At 41.7% G+C, this 20,003-nt stretch overlaps 1 long non-coding RNA gene across 1 annotated transcript; it reads left to right on the top strand.

Moving 5' to 3' along the window:
- The first annotated feature begins 17,489 nt into the window (after window positions 1-17,489).
- Window positions 17,490-19,066, top strand: LOC131403058 (uncharacterized). Its single transcript, XR_009219179.1, has 3 exons — window positions 17,490-17,552; window positions 18,478-18,599; window positions 18,926-19,066. It is a non-coding gene; the product is annotated as an uncharacterized LOC131403058 (long non-coding RNA).
- The last annotated feature ends 937 nt before the right edge of the window (window positions 19,067-20,003 follow it).

The following is a 20,003-nucleotide window of genomic DNA, read 5'->3' as shown; positions in this document are numbered from 1 at the left end:
CTGTTGCCACAGACGTTCAAGTCAATAGCAAATTCCTTTTAATGAAGTCATTGTATTGCATTTGAAGGAAATCATTTTGAGTATTTTCCCTAAGGATCCCTACCCCTCTATGCAGGTTTCAGTACAAGAACTACCAGTATGTTCTGTTCTTGGTTTTTGCCATTGAGGAAATCAACGGGAACCCTCATATTTTGCCCAAAATGTCTCTGGGATTTGATCTCCATAGTGCCCTGTCCAGTGAACAGAGGACATTGGAGAGTTCCCTGATTTGGCTCTCAGGGTTGGGCAAGGACATCCCTAATTAAGACTGCAGGAGAGAGAGCAAGTCTCTAGAGGTCCTTACAGGAACCACATTGGCCATTTCTGCCCAGATTGGAACACTGTTGGAACTGTACAAATTTCCACAGGTAATGCTGGGTGGGATGGGGAGAGATGAAACCCTGTCTCCTTTGGTGCCATTATCAGGTGCCTAAATAGGAGGAGAGGAGGAGACTGGGTTTGTGCATGTCTCAAAGGATATGGTCTCAAAGGGTACATGTACAGGATCTTGATGTGGTATGACATTTCCTTTCTTTGGAGTAGAGAGAAGGTTGAGGGGGAAGGAGACAAAGCCTTCATGAGATGCTTCTTCAACGTGCAGAAATTCAGCCAATGGGAAGCGGGTAAGATCTGGTGATTTCTACCTGGCAGGTAAAGTCTCTTCTGCATAACAACATGTACACTCGTAAAAGTGACGTTCTTATGGGGCTCCACAGGTGTTCAAACCAAGCAGTTAGGATACTTTCTCCAAGAAAAGCACAGGAGTTTCTGTACTTGTTTCACTCCCTAGGAGGTAAATCTAGTCTTGGGTTGTAAGTCATCAAGAAGGCTCTAGTGGCAAGGAGGAAGTGGGCTATGAGTTTATATCAATGCTTTGTGTTACAAAGGATCCCAACATCCTGCATGCCTAATGTTTCTATAGGGATTATCCAGCCTTCTCCCATGTACCTCCTTAATGACAAGAAGACAACTTGTCCTTTCCGTGCCTATCTGGTGCTGAACATCATGGTGAATACTTTATGTAAATGATCTCATTTAATTCTGCAACCACTTTAGGTATAGCTAACATCATTTTGCAGATTGATGGTCTGGGAAAATTCAGAGAGTGCATGATCTTGGCTAGATTGGACTTTGTACTTGAGATCTGTCTGAATCCTATCACCACTGATCATCTTGATATTCTTGTCTTTGGGCATTTTCTCTTGAAACTAACTGATATATTAGAAACATTATGATATTGTAGTTCTCCATATGCTTTCATTTGCTTTACTTCATTGGATACTTGTAAGTTACATTATGAAACAAGGATTACAGACAATGAAAGGCTTTTCCCAATTCAGCATTTTTCTCTTTAACACCCGGGCCCTCTTCACCACAGAATGATATGTCTCTTTTAGCTGCACCACTTTCTGAGGAACATAGAATTTAACATCCTTGCTGGTGACTCAGTGAATTTGGCCAAAGAAGGAAAATCAGATTCAGAGTACACCATTCTCAACTTTTGGAATTTTTCAGAAGGTCTTGCACTGAAAGTGAAAGGAGGAGAATATTCCCCACATGCTCCACATGGTCAGGAATTGTCTTTATCTGAGGAGGTGATTGAGTGGGCCACAGGAATTACTGAGATGTGTTGAACCCAATCACAATTACACCACACATGAATAACCAAAATCTTGTTGGGGTTTTGTGCCCCCTCAGAGCTTCATAAAGGGCCACATATGGGAATTTAACAATTCACTTCCAACTGAAGTAATTTTTTCTTTTACAAATAATCCAAGATCTAAGCAAGACCTTCACAAGCAAAAAGATTGCAAGTTGCTGAAGGTTCAGAAGGTGGTTAGTAATTTTTAGGAATAATTTTTTTAAAAAAATTGTTAAGTACTTGTTTTTTAGAGATAATGTTTTGCACATTTAGTACACTACAGTATAGTGTAAACATAACTTCTTTATGCACTACGAAATCAAAAAACAGTTGTGACTCGCTTTAGTGCAATATCTGATTTTTTGCGATGCTCAGGAAACAAACCCACAATACGTCTGAGTTTTACCAGTGTTTTATATCATACAGTAAGCATGGCATCCAACCAATGAATTGGATTTAGATATTTCAATCTCCAGTTTGTTAAGGCCCAATACTCTAAAACACTCTAGTTACTGGAAAATTAGGTAAAAGTCACAGCTGTTACCAAGTGGTATCTGATTTTCTCCAGACTCCACACTCAGTATGCAGTAAGAGTTGCAGTCTGGGATTCAGGTAGAGCCCTCAGGAGAGCAAGGCTGCTTGTTGTTTTGACTGCATTCCCTGTCCACAGAATGAGATTTCCAATGAGATAGGGGAGTATATGCCTTGCAGCAATTTTCTCCACTTCTATTTTTTTTTTTGAAGTGAATCATTTGTCCTGAGCTAACTAACATCTGTTGCCTATCTTCCTCTTTTATTATTGGCCCGAAAACTCTACTACATAGTTGTATATCCTAGTTGTAAATCATTCTAGTTCTTCTATGTGAGCTACCACCACAGCATGACAATTCACAAAGAGATGGTGTGGTTCCATGGCCAGGAAACCAACCTGGAACACCGAAGCGGTGAGCACTGAACTTTCACCACTAGGCAATCAGGGCTGGCTCTCCACCTCTGTTTTGTATGCACCGTTCTCCCAAAGAAACGGAAAAGCTCTGATGAGGACTGCAGGGTCCAAATGTTTTCTTCCTCCATTTAGTAATTTAACTTTTATAGCCAAAAAAGCCAACTTTTTTTATCATTTCCATCCAAAATGATACACTCTCTCTCTACCTTGAACTAGCTTGCTTGACTCATTTTAGCATCATTGCAGGCATTATCATCTCAAGGAAACCCTTTCTGACCACTCTACAGTAACCTAACTTAAATCTCTCGCATGGATTCTAACACATGGTATTGTAAGTCCTTCCTTTTCAGCTTCTTTAAAGCTACGTTTAGATCACATTGAAGAAATCCTTATTTTTCCAGTGTCTGGTGCTGTTCTTGGCACAGAGCAGGAGCTCTGAAATATTATGTTTGATTTAAGAAGTAAGTATTTTCATGGTATGCAATGTGCTTACGGTACAGCTTCCTTCAATGAGTACATACATCTTGGTCTCTGATGTCTTAGAATTCACAGGTGAGTAGGGGAGACAACAGGCAGTGAGGAGAATTCAAGGTGGAGACATAGGGCTGCAATATTAGTACACAGAGACCCATGGGATGAAATAAGTGATAGTATATATGTTTGTGGGTAGGGAAGTGTCATGGGCTTCTTCATAGAGTCAGTAGCATTAGTATTATATCAGACTAATGAAAGCGGAATAAATTCTTGGTAGAATTCTTAGACATGGCAAAAAATGGCAAATTAGTCCTGCATTTAATATTCTAGGGAGCTGAGAAAAGGTTCAACATGACTAGAACCCAGACAATGTGGGTTTGGGAGTTGGGTCATGAAGTAGAAGAGGGACAGAAAACCAACACTGAAGATTTTTCATATCATAATTAACATCTTGGTATTACTCATATTTTATGATATTAAATGGTGCAATGCTGGTATCCCCTCAATGGTGGCATTTTCTCATTTTATTTTTGTGACTGATATGAAGCTTAATTTCACAACATCTTTTGTATCATTCCAATTTTTTTTTTGACATGTACTGAGATTGATGATATAGTCTGGCTTATAGTCAATTTGGATAAAGCTTTCATGTGCACATTTGGTACATGGTAATTTTGGGAATATGTTCCATATGCCCATCTAAAGAACACTAAGTCCATTAACTTCAATTTCTACATGCTTGGAGGTTAACAAATACATTTGTAAACAACCCATGATTAATGAGTAAACTACAATGGAAATTAGAATGTATTTCCAATTAAAAATACAATTCATCAAATCTTATGGGGTGGAATTAAAACTATTCTTAGAGAGAAATGTATAATCCTAGATTATATATATTTATATATTATTGTGTATAATATAGAAAAGTTGAAGTTCTCAGTTCTAAGCATTCATCACAAGCTGGAAAAAAGCAGAAAATTAAACACAAAGAAAATAGAACACACAAAATGATAAATATTAGAGGAAGATTTCACAAAATAAAAGGCAAACATCGAAAGGATAAATAAAACTAAATTAGATTCTAATAAATGACAAATATCCTCAATAAAATCCTAGTACTAGTGTTCAAAAAAGAGAAAAATCGCAACAAAAAAAATACGAAGGCTTAAAAGGGAGTAATCTGTGCAGATCATATAGAAAATTTTTAACATGAAGAAAACATAAATAACATCATGTTGATACAATGAAAATTTAGCGGAAATTCACAAATTTCCAGGCAAATAAAAGTTACCAAACTGTCTCAAGAAAAATTGAAAAATCTGAATAATGTCTTATCTATTAGAGAAATTGAGACCATACTTTAAAACATTCCTACAAAATATTATTGTAGGCTATTTATTTGGTACAAAACTGATGAATCCTACCAAATATTCAAGAAAGAAATAATACGCATCTACTCAAACTCTTCCAGAGAATAGGAAAAACAGAAAACTTTTTAACTCACTTTGAGAGACTAGCTTAACATTGGTACCAAAATCTAACAAATTCATTGCAGGAAAGGAAATTACAGGGCACCTTCTTTCTTTGATTAAATTCATTTATCCTAAAAAAAAAAAATCAAATCAAATCAACCTTCAAAATCTAGCTATATTTTATAAGAAGGACATATCATGACCAAATTAGGTTCATGCAATGTAATTCAGCACACTTCAACGGAAGAAGTAAAAAGTTGATGTTATCTTCAGATGATATTATGGTATAAAGGTAAAGTCTGTATAAATTAATGTATTAACTGAGTTTAGCGGTGGCTGAATACAAGGTTCATATACAAAGCTTTGCTTCCATCTACCACTCATAAGGCATTCAAATGTTAAATTTTAAAAAATGACATTTAGAACATCTTAAAAGTATGAAGGACCTAGAAATAACTTTAATGAGAGTTTCAAAAGATTTCTGTCCATAAAGTTATAGAATGGCATTTACAAAAATAGAGGAAGACTGAAAGAAGTGGAAGGATAAACCAAGTTCATGACTGAACAGACTTAAAATTCTACAGATATGAAAACTGTCCAAACTAATCTACAGCTTAAACAAAATTGCAGTTAAAATGCTGACCTGTTCTGTGGAAATTACAATTGATAAAATTCTTATGGAAATCATAAAGGAAAAACTTAGCTAAGAAAATCTTGAAGACAAAGAATAGAGTGGGAGGACTTACTCTACCTGACATCAAGTATGGTAGCATCACAATAGAGGAGGTTCGTCAAGAGGATAAACAAGAAAATCAACGGAACCAAATGGTAAGTTCAGATACAGACTGCTTATATGGGGACTCACGTATAGACGACTGATTTACAAGGAAACACTGAGGTGGAGTGGGAAAATGAAAGACTTTTCAATAAACTATGTTGGGTAAATTGGCTGTCTTCATGGAGAAGACAATGACTCACCACCCTTAACTGACACCATTCACAGAAATCATTATCAGGCGGATTGTAGTACTAAACGTGAAAAGTTACAGATTTTAAAGGGACTTAAAGAGGAAGGAGCAATGCCCTTGTAGAAGGAAAAAGCATGTATTGATGCCTGCAGGGATGAGTGGGCCCGGAACAGTTTCAGAACCACATGAAGATTTGGGAATCTTAAAAATCAGAGCAGAGGTAGTAGAGGTAGGCAAGACCAAGGTTATACAGTCTTTTTGGTCTTCCCAAGGGTCTGTGGGTTTTTTAATGGAGGATAAACATGATCCCACTTACATGTAGAACTATCACTTGTGATGCAGGACAAGGGCAGGGAAACAGAGTAGAAAGTTCTTGTGATAACATAGGAAAGAAGTGACTAAAATCTTAACAGAAGTGGTGGAAGTGAAATCAAGATGAAATGTACCGGAGATCATTTTAGATAGTAGAAAGGGTCTCATTTTGAACCTTCCTGGGAGTGAGGTCTATGACTTGGTCATCTCTGTTTCCCTAGAATGTAGCATATTATCTGCCTCATGGAAGTTTTCCAATTACTGCTTGCTCATTGAATGAATAAATCTTGGCCATAGCTTACAGGGGTATAGCTCAGAGAGACAGGGATGACTTTTGTTTTTTTTCTGAGAAAAAAGGGCTTTCATGAATATGCAAGATAAATACTGAGAAGGATAATAGCTTTGTTTACTTAACTATAAAGAAGATGGGCAGTATTAACTGGTAACGGTTCTCTGCAGAGCATTCTGTCATTTGGTGCCTGGAGCAACAATGGAAGACAATTGGCTAAACTTACCCAATGCCCTCTTTGGGAGCATGCAAATAAGTGAGAGTGACTGAACCTGGGCTGAGGACACTTTGCATCTCTCCCCAGACATGGATCAGTGTGTGAAGTGTCCAGATCATCAGAACGCCAACAGAGACTGAGATCGCTGCCTCCAAAAAGCTGTGACCTTTCTGGCTTATGAGGACCCCTTGGGGATGGCCCTGGCCTGCACAGCTCTGTGCTTTTCTGTCATAACAGCTGTGGTCCTGGGTGTCTTTGTGAAGCACCAAGAAAGTCCCATAGTCAATGCCAATAATCGGATGCTCAGCTACATCCTGCTCATCTCCCTCACCCTATGCTCCTTCTCTTCATTGGTCGTGCCAACACAGCCACCTGCATTCTTCAACAGATCACGTTTGGAGTTGTTTTTACTGTGGCTGTTTCCAGTGTCTTGGCCAAAAATATGATTGTGGTTTTGGCCTTCCAGGTCAGCACACCAGGGAGAAGGATGTGGCAATGGTTGGTGTCAGGGGGACCTAACTTCATCATTCCCATCTGCTCCTTTATCCAGCTGAGTCTCTGTGGGATCTGGCTGGGAACCCCTCCTCACTTCATTGACACAGATGCACACTCTGAACACGGCCACATCATCATCGTGTGCAACAAGGGCTAGGTCACTACCTTCTACTGTGTCCTGGGACACCTGGGTTCCTTGGTCCTAGGCAGCTTCACTGTGGCTTTCCTGGCCCGGAACCTGCCTGTCACCTTTAATGAAGCCAAGTTCCTGACGTTCAGCATGCTGGTGTTCTGCAGTGTCTGGGTCACCTTCCTGCCCATCTACCACAGTACCAAGGACAAGGTCATGGTGGCCGTGGAGTTCTGCTCCATCTTGGCCTCCAATGTGGATCTATTAGGCTGCATATTTGCTCCCAAGTGCTACGTTATTTTCCTAAAGCCAGAGAGAAAACACATCAAAAGTGTTAAGGAATAAAACATATTCAGGGAGAAAATAATCGAAATGTAAGTTATTTTCATAGGTCACAAGAACTTGCATACACTTGAAAAATAAACTATCACATTTTTCCAGACCCAATTTAAGTACCAATTAACTTACCTTACATCTCCAGTTAACTATTTGCTTTACGTATCTTTTGGCTTTGTACAATTTTCCTTGGGCATTCAAATGAACAAATACACCAACATTCATACTAATTCTCCTCTAAAATTATGTGGGAGAGATTGTGAATATGGCCACACATTAGTCCTCTCCCTCTGTCTGTTTGGTCATAGCATCCCACGATGACACTGGGTAGACTTGGCCTTGTAACTTGCTTTGGCCAATGGGACATTAGCCAATGACATGAGCAAATGCTTGAAAAACACTTGCTCATTATTGGTACTTGTCCTTCTCTGGCTGCCCTTGGGAAGCCTGAGGCCATCAATATGTGAATGAGTCTAGATAGACTGCACATCTGCATCACTCCAGGTGGCTTCAAGTCAACAATCAGGTATGTGAGTAAGTCCGACCAAGACCATCCAATCCCAGCTGAGCCACCAATAGGTCTAGATCAAAATAACTTCCCAGTTAACCCACAGAATCTTGAGAAAAAATAAACTGTTCTTATTTGAAGTCACCAAATTTTAGGATGGTTTGTTACACATCAGCAGCTAACTGATACATTATGCTACCATTTAAATATGCCCTCTCATTATTTGTGTAATTATCACAGATTTCTATTTCTTTATCCAATATCGTAGACTGGAATTTTCTTCTCTAGATTAAGTCTCTGAAAGAAAATCAGAGACCATATGATGTTCTACTTTACTTTTTTGCCTTCTTCTTTTCAAGTAGACATTTTTAAGCATATATATTAAGATTATCTTCATTAATTTTAAGATTATGCATACTCTTCTATATTCTCATCCACCACTGTTGTACATGGGGGTTTACTATTAATTGTAGCCCTATAATCCATTTGGAATGATTTACTTGTGAATAATGTTAGTGGATGTTCCAGTGTTTTATTTTACAAATGGATATCTTTTAGTTTATTAAAAAAAACACTGCAGCAATTTAAAGATTGATTTAAAGTATATGGATACTGAATAATGTTTGGAAAACTGATATCTTTGAAACACTGTTTTCAGTCACAAGTATAGTATATCTTTCCATTTAATCAGAGCTTTTACACGCTTTGTATCTCTATAATCTTCTTCATATAACTAAAGTGTATTTCCAATTATTTTAACTACTTATCTTAAAGAATTCATTGCTCTTATGAGTGGAATAATTATTTACATGTTCAAACTAATTCTTGCTCATATAACGGAATTTTTGATGTTTCATATAGGAATCTAGCTTCCTTTCGCATTACTCCACTTATTTACCAGTTCTAAACTTTATAAGTTATGTCCCACTAAAATAATAGATTTTCTCTACTTCTCTAATATTATTTACCTCTTATTATTTGATTCTCATTTTTTAATGACTGTGCTTTCCAGTGCTACACTGAATCACACTAGTGTGTGCCAGGAGCTTTTTCTCTTCTTAAGTGTAGTGTAAACCTCAGACAATTTCCTTGTCAGGGCAGACCAGTCGTCTAACAGAGAGATAGTATAAAAGTGAAGGGGAATCATTTCTAGCTGGAAATCAACAGACTTGATTCTCTTGGCTGTTTGGAGCTGGAGATCTTATGACAATGTGGCCAGCTGAGAATCAGAGGATCTCTCTCTAGTCTCAGTAATTAGTCTTGGTCAAATGTCTCAACCTCTTTAGACCTCATTTTCTTCACCTGTAACATGAAGAGTTGGACGAGTCTTTTTGAGTTCTGAAATCCAGTGACAACAAAATACCCTTCACCCACATGCACTTGACAAAAACCAGAGAGAGTTTTTAGTTTTCTTCCACATCAACATTATTTTCCATATCACCACTTAAAGACATATCAAATATCTACTTTTGCACGACACTGATAAAACAGGTTCCGTACCAAATCACTGTTCATTGGGATAACAAATCTATAGTTAATTGTTTAGAGGTAAGTATAGAGATGGGCCCTGCTGGAACCAGCAATCAATGGGCCAAAAAAGCTTGCTTTATTTTACAGTGAGGCTGTGGAAACATTCCCTAATACACCAGAATTCTTCTGTACTTAGAAAGTATGAAATAAATGGGATCCTTGAATCCATGGTTACGAACCAATAAGGACATGATTTTTAAAATTTTGTTAATGATGCCATTTGCCTGCTATGGGGCTGTTGTCTGGTGAGTAAAGAGCAGATGTATTCAAGGCCACTTTCATTCCTTTAATAAATATTTACTCAGCGCCTACCACTTGCTGCAAGATAGCAGTGATCTACCCTAAGAGCATTTACATTCTAGTAGGTTGACACAGACCATAAATAAAAAGAGAATCTTGAGGTGATCAATAAAGTTACATATACGTCAAACTTTTTTCATTCTGGACTATTTTTCACCCTTTCCCTTCTTTGAATGATTCCCACAACTCTAAGCATGGACTTGAAACCTCAGAAAGCATTGGTCCCAAGTTTCTTCTCACAACACCCTTGTTTCAAAGACGTAGTGTTTATCATCTGAGTGTATGTCTCTTTAAGACTAAGTTCCTATGAATCAGCATTATTTCATCACTTTCTTGAGATGACGGATGATGTTATGAAGGGAAAACAAAATATCATATTGAATTTATACTCCAAATGATGTGTCCACTCTAATTGTTTTATATAATGTGGTGTGATTTGGAGCAAGTCAGTAACTCCTTCAGAGACAGTGGTAATAATACCTTGAAAAGCATTCTATAGACATTATATGAAACAAATTATGAGAAACTGCTTTGTAAATTGCAAATCAATTTAAGCTTATTTTTTTCTACCAATATTTTCATTTATCCAATCCATTTTGACTCTACACAACCTGCCTAGACTGAGTTTTATCATTTATTCAACAATAATAATAGGTCAAAATGCTTGACTATTAGAAATTTCATATGGTTCAACTTAATTAATAGGGCATCACAATATTTAATTTGCTTATAATTACAGTTAAATTTTTCATGTTGCCTTACCATGTGCCACACACATTCTAGGCATTTGACATGTATTCACTCATTTAATCCTCACATCAAAGCTATGGCGACAATACTATTAACCTCTATTGTATGGATGAGTAATATTAGAGGTTATATAATTGTGCAAGGTCACACAGCTTGTAAACAGGCAGTCCACCTCCAAAATCTCATTTAGAGATCCACTAGAGGTCATGGCGCCTACATCGTAAAAGGATCACCCTGGTATCACTTTGGCCAATAGACCAGAGGGGACTAAGCAGAAAGCACGTGGCTACTGAAATGATCCAATAAAGTAATTCTGAATACAGGATTTCCTTCCTTTTTAAAGCTGAATAATATTCCATTGTATAGATGTCCCAGATTTTCTTCATCCTTTCACCCACGGATTCACAATTAGGTAGTTTCCATCTCTTGGCTATTGTGAATAATATTGCAGTGCATTTTGTCAAGTGATTTCCTGGCAATTAGGGAGTTTGAAAAAATTCTTCTTATACACATTAGTTACTGTAATGAACTACATTTCTAAATGTCTAAAGTTTAAATATTTGTCATTCTACAGAAATACCTTGCCTAATCATGATTTGTGTTGTTATCAGTTCATGAATGATCTAAGATTTTTGTACAAAAATTTGTTATAATTTTTTTTTCATGTATTCAGGAACCTGGCATAATATGGGTATTCCCTGATTCTTGATTTTTAGTAGAGTTTCTAGTAAGCCTTTAGGATAGGGAGTATCTTCCTAGATGTGAGGGAGAGAGCAGAAAATTAATAAAAATGATAGTTATATTTAATTATATCAAAAGGATATAAAAGTGTCGCTTTGCTAAATTGTTTGTACACACCCTTTGCTTATTTATAAGAATGTCACATATCATTTTATTAATGAAAAGAAAATCCAATAAACAATTTTAACATAAAACAATATCTATTGAGAACTTATATGAAAATTTTAGCAATATGCTGTCACCAATTTCCTCATCTGCACAATGGAGATAGATAATACCATCTTCCTTATGGGTTGCTGTGAAAATAATCAAGAGTAATGTACGTAAAATGCTTATCACCATGGTGGTGGGAAAGTGATGCCCCATTCAATTTTCCGCCAGGATGATGACAGCTTTTTTTACGCTTGAAGTCTGTAGTTTTCAAAATATGTTCTACTGTGTAAAGTGAATCCTTTTACAAACTCTTTGTAGAGTTAGGTGATCCCTTTGGAATACAAATTCAGGCTCCCGTGTGTGTGTGTCTATACGCACATCTCTCAAATAATACTTCAAGCCTTATATTGAAAAGCTACCTTCCCCACTCTTGACTCTGGTTCCAAAAACAACTTCTTTAATTTTCTGTTTGAAAATCTATATTTCTAAATTAGCTACTCATACAGCATTTTCATTTTTGAGCTTTTGACTATTTATACTTTCTTTCTTCTCTGAAACAATCAGCATGAAGAGTTCTTACATATGTTAAAAACATAATTCCCCTTGCCCAACATAACTATTTAGTGAATTAGGATAAATCAAAATTCAATGTCTACTGTTTTATAAATGTTTACCATTTTATAACATATGAATCTTATCCAGAGATGTGCTACATCAGATATTATGAATACATTTTCTTTCTCACTTTTTCCTTTGACCTTTTAAATGGGAAAATTCCCTTGTTTCTTTGTTGTCTTCCTCTGGATTCATCACTGGTTCATCTCCTTCCACAGGAAATTCAAATCTCTTTCCAGCAACTTCTGATGCATGAGACAATTCATGTGCTTCAGGTTTTGCTTGGGGACATCCCTCTTGGGCTTCAACATATACGCAGGCCCACATATGCACAGTATGTCTGGAAGGATAGAGGAGAAAAGGATGTTTATCTCTGTGCAAAAAGACTGGGAGACAGTGGTAGAGTGAGAATATTTTACTGACTTTGCAACACTCTTTGAAGTTTTCCTATACGTGTATCTACGAGGCAGTGGCCTCCCTCCCCCCGGATTTTTAAAATTAAAATAGCGTTATATCCTGATCTACTGGCTTGGGACAGCAAGTTGTAGAGAAATGTGAATATATGATCCAATTTTTAAACGAAATTAAGAAAAGCAAACCCGCACAAAAAATTTATAATTTTAAATATGGGCACATCATTTTATGAGTCTGTGTAAAGGTGGGGAAAGGAATGAAGAAAAGCTATTCAACATCCAGCTACCTTTACAGTTAAGGGTCCAGGGAAAGCCTCACCTCCAGCCCTGCCCTTTTTAGCTCATTTCCTCCCCGTGTGAAGTCGGCCTAACTTATTCCAGCCCGAGCCCCGCCTCTTCCTCCCCCTGGAACTGGTCTCCGCCCACAACGTTCGGGCCTGGCTCCATACACAGCCTGGTCTCCGCCCACACCCTTGTCCCCACACACAATTCCACCACTAGAGCTGGTTTCCACCCACAGCCCCGCCCCTAGACCTGGTCCCTGTCCCTGGTGCTGACCCAGCCCGAGACCCGGCCTCTAACTCACTCTAGAAACTAGACATCTCCCCCGAGGCTGGGGTGCGTGGCCCTGCCCCGCCCTGCAGGCCGCCTCAACCCGGAGCCCCCAAACGTCCGGCCTCCCTGAACTTCTGTCCTCCCCAATGCCCGCCCGAGACCGGAAGCGGAAGCATGGGTGGCGCCGTAGACTGAGCGGGGGCTTCGCGGTGTGTTCAGTCTTCTAGGCGCAGATCGGATTCTCATGGACATTTGGTCTCAGGGGCGGGGCACGGTGAGCGGTGGGCGGTCCCGGCTCGGGTAGGGGTCCAGGGAGGGACCTGGGCTGCAGGCAGCCCCGTCAGGGACCAGCGTCACTCCGTCCCCTGCAGCCCCGTTTCCCCAGGGCTGTTCACTCAGGGTCCCTGAGGCTGCTGTTCCTCCAGGTTCCGGGCGCCGCAGTCCCCTCCTCAGAGTCCCGTCACCATGTGATTTTGTTCCCAGAGGGCTTATCCGCGTCTGCAGGCGGTGTTTGTGTTGTTACAAATGGGGGCGCTGCTGGCGTCTAGAGGGGGAGGCAGGAATGCTGCTCATCATCCTGCAGGGCCCAGGACAGCCAACAGAGATATAGCCGGCCCCAAATGTCAGTGGTGCCAAGGTTGAGAGACCTGTTCCAGTGCCTGAAAATCTCCTGAGCCCTGAATGACGTGTGGAAATTGTTGACAAGTCAGCGAGTCACTAACAGGGTCCCTAAATGGCAAGCTGGTTTAAAGGGTCCAGAGTCACCAAAAAGTCTCTGTCCAGCCAAGTGAGTTGAGCGACTCAAGTGCACACAGCACGAAGCTGCTTTCTCCCATCTCGGGGAGCAGGTGGCTGGATAGGAATCGGGAAAATCCAGTCACAGCCTACAATTACAGTTAAATCAGTAAATACCAAAAAAGAAGAGTGAATGGGGTGGCCTTTCCATCCAACACCCTATATAAGGCCTCAAATATTTGTTTGCCTTTTTTCCCCCCCATCAGACACGAAAAGCATACTCAGAGAATTTTTATCATAAAATTCAGCAAAACTCTAAAGTTTTAAGTCACCAAAAAGAGTTTGGAAGCTGTAAGCACCATAACACATAATTATTGTTTAAAGTTCATCTAACATTCATCTTTTTCACAACTATTTAGTTATTTATTCCCAATAATTATTTAGATTGCCTACAAGACTTCATAAGACATTAGATAAAATTAGCCATCATTTAAATTACTATTTTTTTAACCAGTTCTGTAGTAGAAATAACATCAATTTTTTTCTACAAAATTTTATGTAAATTTTATCACCTCTTATACCTTTAAACATAGTTATCATTAAGATTTTTATCAATAGGTCTTGGTCTTTTAATTTTGGACAAGAGAAGCATTTCCAGTCAGACATTTTAAAACATGCTCAGGCAAAGTTGATGTAACCTCTTTATATAAAATTAGCTCAAACAATTCAACCTTTATAATCTTATCAACACTTACACTTTTACATGTTCTCAATTCAATTGTAACCTGAGTCAAGGTCTTAAGGCTAGTCAAATGTTTTCCTTCCTTTTTCTGGCCTTTTCTTAGGTACCAAATAAATAATTATGTGAGAGCTCTCAAAACAATTTTTTTCTCCTAATTTAGAAGTTTTTCCAATTTAAAGGATCCGTCGTCTGGCCATTGACGAGTAGGATCTTCATTTGTATATTTATTCTAATAGTGACTCAAACCAATAAGCTTTTTTAAGGAAAGACCCGGAGGTAACTTTCCACGCTTAGACTAAATCTACCATGGACGCAAGAGGCGTCCCTGGTGAGGGCGCAGATGATGTAGCCCCCATGATCCACAGAATTCACGCCCAAAGATATTCAGAGACAGTAAATACCTTCGTTGCACAGGTGGTAAGGATGGTGTAGTGAAAACGGTGTCTCCTGTCTCTCACAATAGTGTGGGATGCCTCCAGTCACACACCCGCTAATCTGTGACACCGGGCAGGCGATACTGGAATGGGATTTTTCCAGCACTAACAAGCAACGAAGGTAAAGACGACAAAAGCCCTTATGGACTGGGCCTTTTATAACAAACTCCCCTGAGAGCTTGGCACGGCCGGACAAAGAGACAGTTCGGAACCCCAGTCTACTCGACTGGCCACCAAGGTGCACCCCAGTAAATGCACCTTCCGTATGGTGGAGACCAAGGAGAAGATTCTCACTGGTCACAAAGCCAAGTTCTCAGGACACAGAACAAGACAGAGACTACTCTGGGAGGAAAAGGGATCAATATCAAAACCAAGAGTACTCTACCAAATTTAAACCAAGAGTCACTAAAAACCCAAGAAAATAGTTTCCCAAATATTTTTTCCTGCCAATCTAAATTTAGAAAGAGAAAAAATTCTCACCATTTCCTTCCGCCGGACTCCGCAGATAGAGATTCCGGGAGGCTGACGTGGTAAGAAGTCTTACCTTTTTGCCGGCTTTCGTCAGGCGTTCCCGTATCTCACCATCTGCAGTAGTCCAGGGAGAAGGCAGGTCTTCCAGCCAGAGAAGGCAACTTGCCAGCCAGTGTGGATCCTGCCGTCTACGCCAAAACTGTCAGGGGAAGAGGGAGAATCTCCCTCTGCCCTTTCCCTTAAGGTTCTTCTGGCTGGCCAAATAATCAACAAGACAGGTTAGTAGGAGAAAATAATACCAAGTTTAATAACATGTATACATGGGAGAAAGCAGGGACACTGCGTTTCTCAACACAATAGCAGAAATTCTCGTCTTAAATATCATTTTTAGCCAATGACAAAGGAGGATTTTGGGGGTGGGGGAGTCAGTTACAGGAGATTACCACTAAAGCACAGTAAACAAGAGTAAGGTTTATTATGTAGCTCAAGGCCTCACCTTCCACATTGATAAGTCACTAGAAATGAGCTCATCTCCCTCTCTTCTCCAAACAGAGAGGGAGATACCTTTACAAATGGAGATTTCCCTTATAAATGTAAATGATTGTCTGGCAACTCTTCACAGGGTTATCCAGAGAATGCGCCCAGAGAGACAGAACTTCTGATAAGAGGGGCTTGTTGGTGCCTTTCCTATTGTAATATTTACCCTACGTTATCTTTGAAGCCATCATGATAGATCTGTTCCAGGAAGGAACCACCATGTCAAATTCTTTAGGCAGTTAGTGGGGGAGGTCAAATGTCCCTAGAGAAAACAACCAAGGTAAAGAGATAGATTTCAGGGTGGCCAAATCTTGATCTCCCACACCTGCATGTACCAGATGTCACAGGGAACTGACTGTGCTCCTTGCTGCTGTCCGTGCAGACCTGCAGGTGTCCCCTCGCCCAGGTCAGTGTGTTCACCCCTATTTGCCACTCACATGCCCCCCTCCACATCCTAAAGGAAGTCAAGCTTTACTTGTGAGGGGGTTGTCTCACACGGGAGACACCTAGAAGAGCCCCTGCAGGCATCAGAGCAGCCCCTTCAGCATCTCCCTCAGCCTCTTCCCTTCCCCTCTCTCGCCTTCCACACCCAGAAGGACCCCTGCTCAGTATTCCACATCCCAATGTTCTTAGTCCCCCAGGATTGAGAAGGGTGGGGCAGCCACAGGAGTGGACATCATCTGCAACTTCCACTCTGACCCGCGCAGGTCTGGGGCTGGACACAGAGTGACTCTACTGGGAATTGAGCCATGAGACCCAGGGCGTCTCCCACCTGGGTTACTTCACCCTGGACGGGGACAGCCTCTACGTCACTGGTGAGGGGCTGTGCTACAGCCATGATGTCTCTCCCAGTCGGAGTTCTGTGTTGCCTCCTTTGCTCTAAAGTGAGCTGTGATCCATCTCTCTATCCTCCCAGTCTGGGTTCACTCTTGGAATCACTGTGTGATCACTGGGTCCAGCCACCTTCCATCTCGTTGCCTCCCCCCTGAACACCCCTCCCCTCTTCCCCTCTGCTTTCCCATCTGCTTTTCCCACAAAGGTCCCTACATCCTCCCTCTCCTTAATCCTTTATGATCACCCCAACTCTTGCTCAGCTTCTCTCACCTTCTCTCCACAGGATACACATATGGAGCCGTGGCCCCGACTACAACCAGTGAGTATTCCTGGCCCTGATCTCCTGGGTCCCGTACGCATTTGGGGTTGAGGAGCACATGTTCACCTACACCTGCTGTCCTTGGTGAGGGAAGGACCTGGAAGGGCCTTAATTCATCCCTTCTCTCCATCCCGTGTTCTGGTGGAGAGTCCCAGCCCAGGGTGAGAAAGCCTTAGACAGAGACATGTTCTCCACCACATTCTGACCCCATGTGATTTTCACTTTAATTCTGCTAAAGCGCCACCCTTGGTCCTGCTTTTCCACGTATCCCATCCATCTGTCCAGTTTTCTGCCCATCCATCTGTCTCTCCTCTGAGTTCAGTCTCTCTTGTTCACCTATTTCTCTCTCTTGGGCTCCTCTCATCCACAGGCTTGCTCATCTCTCTACTCACACAGTCACCCGTCCCCTCACTCTCATTTATACTTCATCTGTGAATGGTGGTCCTGGGACAGCCACTGCGGGAGCTCGGGTGAGCCTGGGGGCTCCTCCCACTCTATCCCTCTCTGAAGACAACCATCGCCACAGCTCCCGAGCCAGCCACCACGTCCCTGCATACTTGATCATCACCTGTGCCACGAGAAGCCACCACAGGTATCTGGGGGCACCTTTTCCTTCCCAAGGGAAGCTCTCTGGCCCCACTCCTCCACCAGCCAATTTTGATCCAGGAGCTGGGACGCCAGGGTATGAAATTCTGGTTTTAGGGCAATCATTCTGATCACAAAGATTATACCAACGATTTAGTGTAAGGCCAGCACTCAGAGAGCCCCTAGTCTTGTGACATTAACACACCACTATAATACAATGTGGGATGTTTCGAGGAGAGGCACCTGGCATAATTTGGAGGGGAAGAGCTTGCTAGAGAAAGTTTCACCAGAATGGAGTCTTTAAGAATATGTAGGAGGGACCCTGGTAAATAGAGGATGAAGGGTTTTCCTGGCAGAGTGGCTTCCATGAGCAAAGGCTCCAGCCAGAAACAACATGCCGTAAGGGGAGAATTTAAATGAATTTGGGTTGCATGAAGCATGAAGTTTAACCCGCAGTAGATGGATAAAATGAGACTGAAAGGTCAGCAGGAGCCAGATTGAGTAGAGCCTTGAGTCCCAGGTCAAGAAGGTTGAACTAAAGACTGAAGGCCATAGGGAGCCATGGGTGGTACTAGAGAAGTGGTGGCCTTAGTGAGTTATTCATTTCAGAAAGTTCTTCTAGTGGTCCATGTATAACATCCTTTAGATAGAGCATCCAGTGAGCCTGCTGGGGTGTTGGTCTGGGTGAAGGAAGTTAAGACCTGAGCTGTGACAGGGATGGAGTGTATGTGAGGACCAGTGTGCAACTGGAATTGGTGTTACTGGGAGGAAGGAGGAGCTGAGCATATATGCTGGTTCTGACTTGGGTGACCACATGGGTGGGTGGTGGTGCCACTGGGACAGAAGAGGACAGATTATAATGAGTGCAGGACTCTGGTATGGTCTTAGGCCAACTCTCAGTGATGGCCATCGCTCTACATCTCATCTTGCAGCTTTGGGGCACAACCTGAAGACCCTCACAGTCAACGTCACCATCTCCACCCTCCGGTATTCATCAGACAGGAGCAACAGCTCAGCCACCTTCAACTCCACTGAGAGGGTCCTGCAGAGCCTGGTAAGGCACTGGTCCCAGCAGCTCCTGGTGGGGTAAATCCCACCCAGCCCCTCCCCCAACCCCTGTCCCTCCTACTCCTCCTCCTCCTCCTTCCCCCCCAGCTGGATCCTTATTCAAGAAGAGCATCCTGGGCCCACTCTACTCGAGCTGCAGACTGGTCTCCCTCAGGTGCGACCCTCCCTTGAGCATTTGCCACTAATGACCACTTTTGTGACCACCCCTCCTTGTCTCCCCACTGTCCTCCCATTTCCTCCTTCCAGTTCTGGCCCCCACCCCCAGAGGTTTCAGGAGCTCTCTCTAGAGTCCCTACATCCCTCTCTCCCCAGGCCTGAGAAGGATGGGGCAGCCACCAGTGTGACGCCGTCTGCACCCACCACCCTGATCCCGTGGGCCACCATGCCTCTGTGCTGTGAGCTGAGAGTCTCCACCTGTCTGCTCTTCCTCTCGGTGGCTCCTGGCTCTGCAACCCAGAGTTTATCCATCCAGAGAGAGCACCAGCTACATTTCCGCATCATCGTCGGGAACCTCAGCAACCTGGAGCCCACATCTTCGGAGTACACCGCCCTGCCGAGACACACCCAGGACCATGTGGATTCTCCCCTCTCACGTCTCTCTTTGTCCTGAGGGCAGCGTCATTCCTTTGTCTGACTTACATCTGTTACATGATTGTTTCAACCCTTCACTTTCCCTGCATGTCTGGGTTCTCTTAGTGTCCAGAAGTGATGTCCTAGCTGCCTTGCCCATTTCTGACATGGTTAAACTGAAGCTCAGAAAGGGGAGTATTGTGCCTAGGGTCACACAGTGAGTTAGGGGCAGGGCCAGGTTTTAACATCAGGTCTCCCTTGCCCCAAGGTCTGCGAGCTACAAGTAGGGGTACCTGCACCCCTCCCCCCATGCCCACTGGATGTTGTGTGTCCTACCCTCCTCGAGTTTATGTTGTAGCTGGCAATAACAGGAATAGAGAATTGAAACTTATTAATTATTTGATGTGAACAAACACATACTTGCAGGCGGAAATCAGAGAAGACTTCCTGCAGGAAATTACATTGTAGGTTAATCCTAGAAAATGAATATTAAGCAAATAGATAAAGGAGAAGGGGATGATGTGTTTCTAGGCATGGAAGAACACATTTGAGTGGGATTTTACAAATTTAGAGAGATCCCGTAGGCTTGCCAACAGTGATGACCCATTCTGCCCCTGGCTGTCATAAGAAAGTCTAGCCCAAATTCAGTCCACTGTGCCCAGAGGTATGAATTTGGTTTAATTTATTACAGTTTTGTTCTGTGATAATGGTCTTGTATTTTGTAGCAAAGTGTGCTCACTTTTTAGAGATGGAAACTAAAATGGTGTGAAACATCATGATGTCTACTTGGTTTTAATATTTCATTGAAAACGTGGGATGA

The sequence above is a fragment of the Diceros bicornis genome, unplaced genomic scaffold (assembly GCF_020826845.1).
Source record: "Diceros bicornis minor isolate mBicDic1 unplaced genomic scaffold, mDicBic1.mat.cur scaffold_54_ctg1, whole genome shotgun sequence".
NCBI classification, from domain to species: Eukaryota; Metazoa; Chordata; class Mammalia; order Perissodactyla; family Rhinocerotidae; genus Diceros; species Diceros bicornis.
The sequence above is the reverse complement of the archived record's forward strand: the minus strand, read 5'-3'. Positions and strand labels throughout refer to the sequence as shown.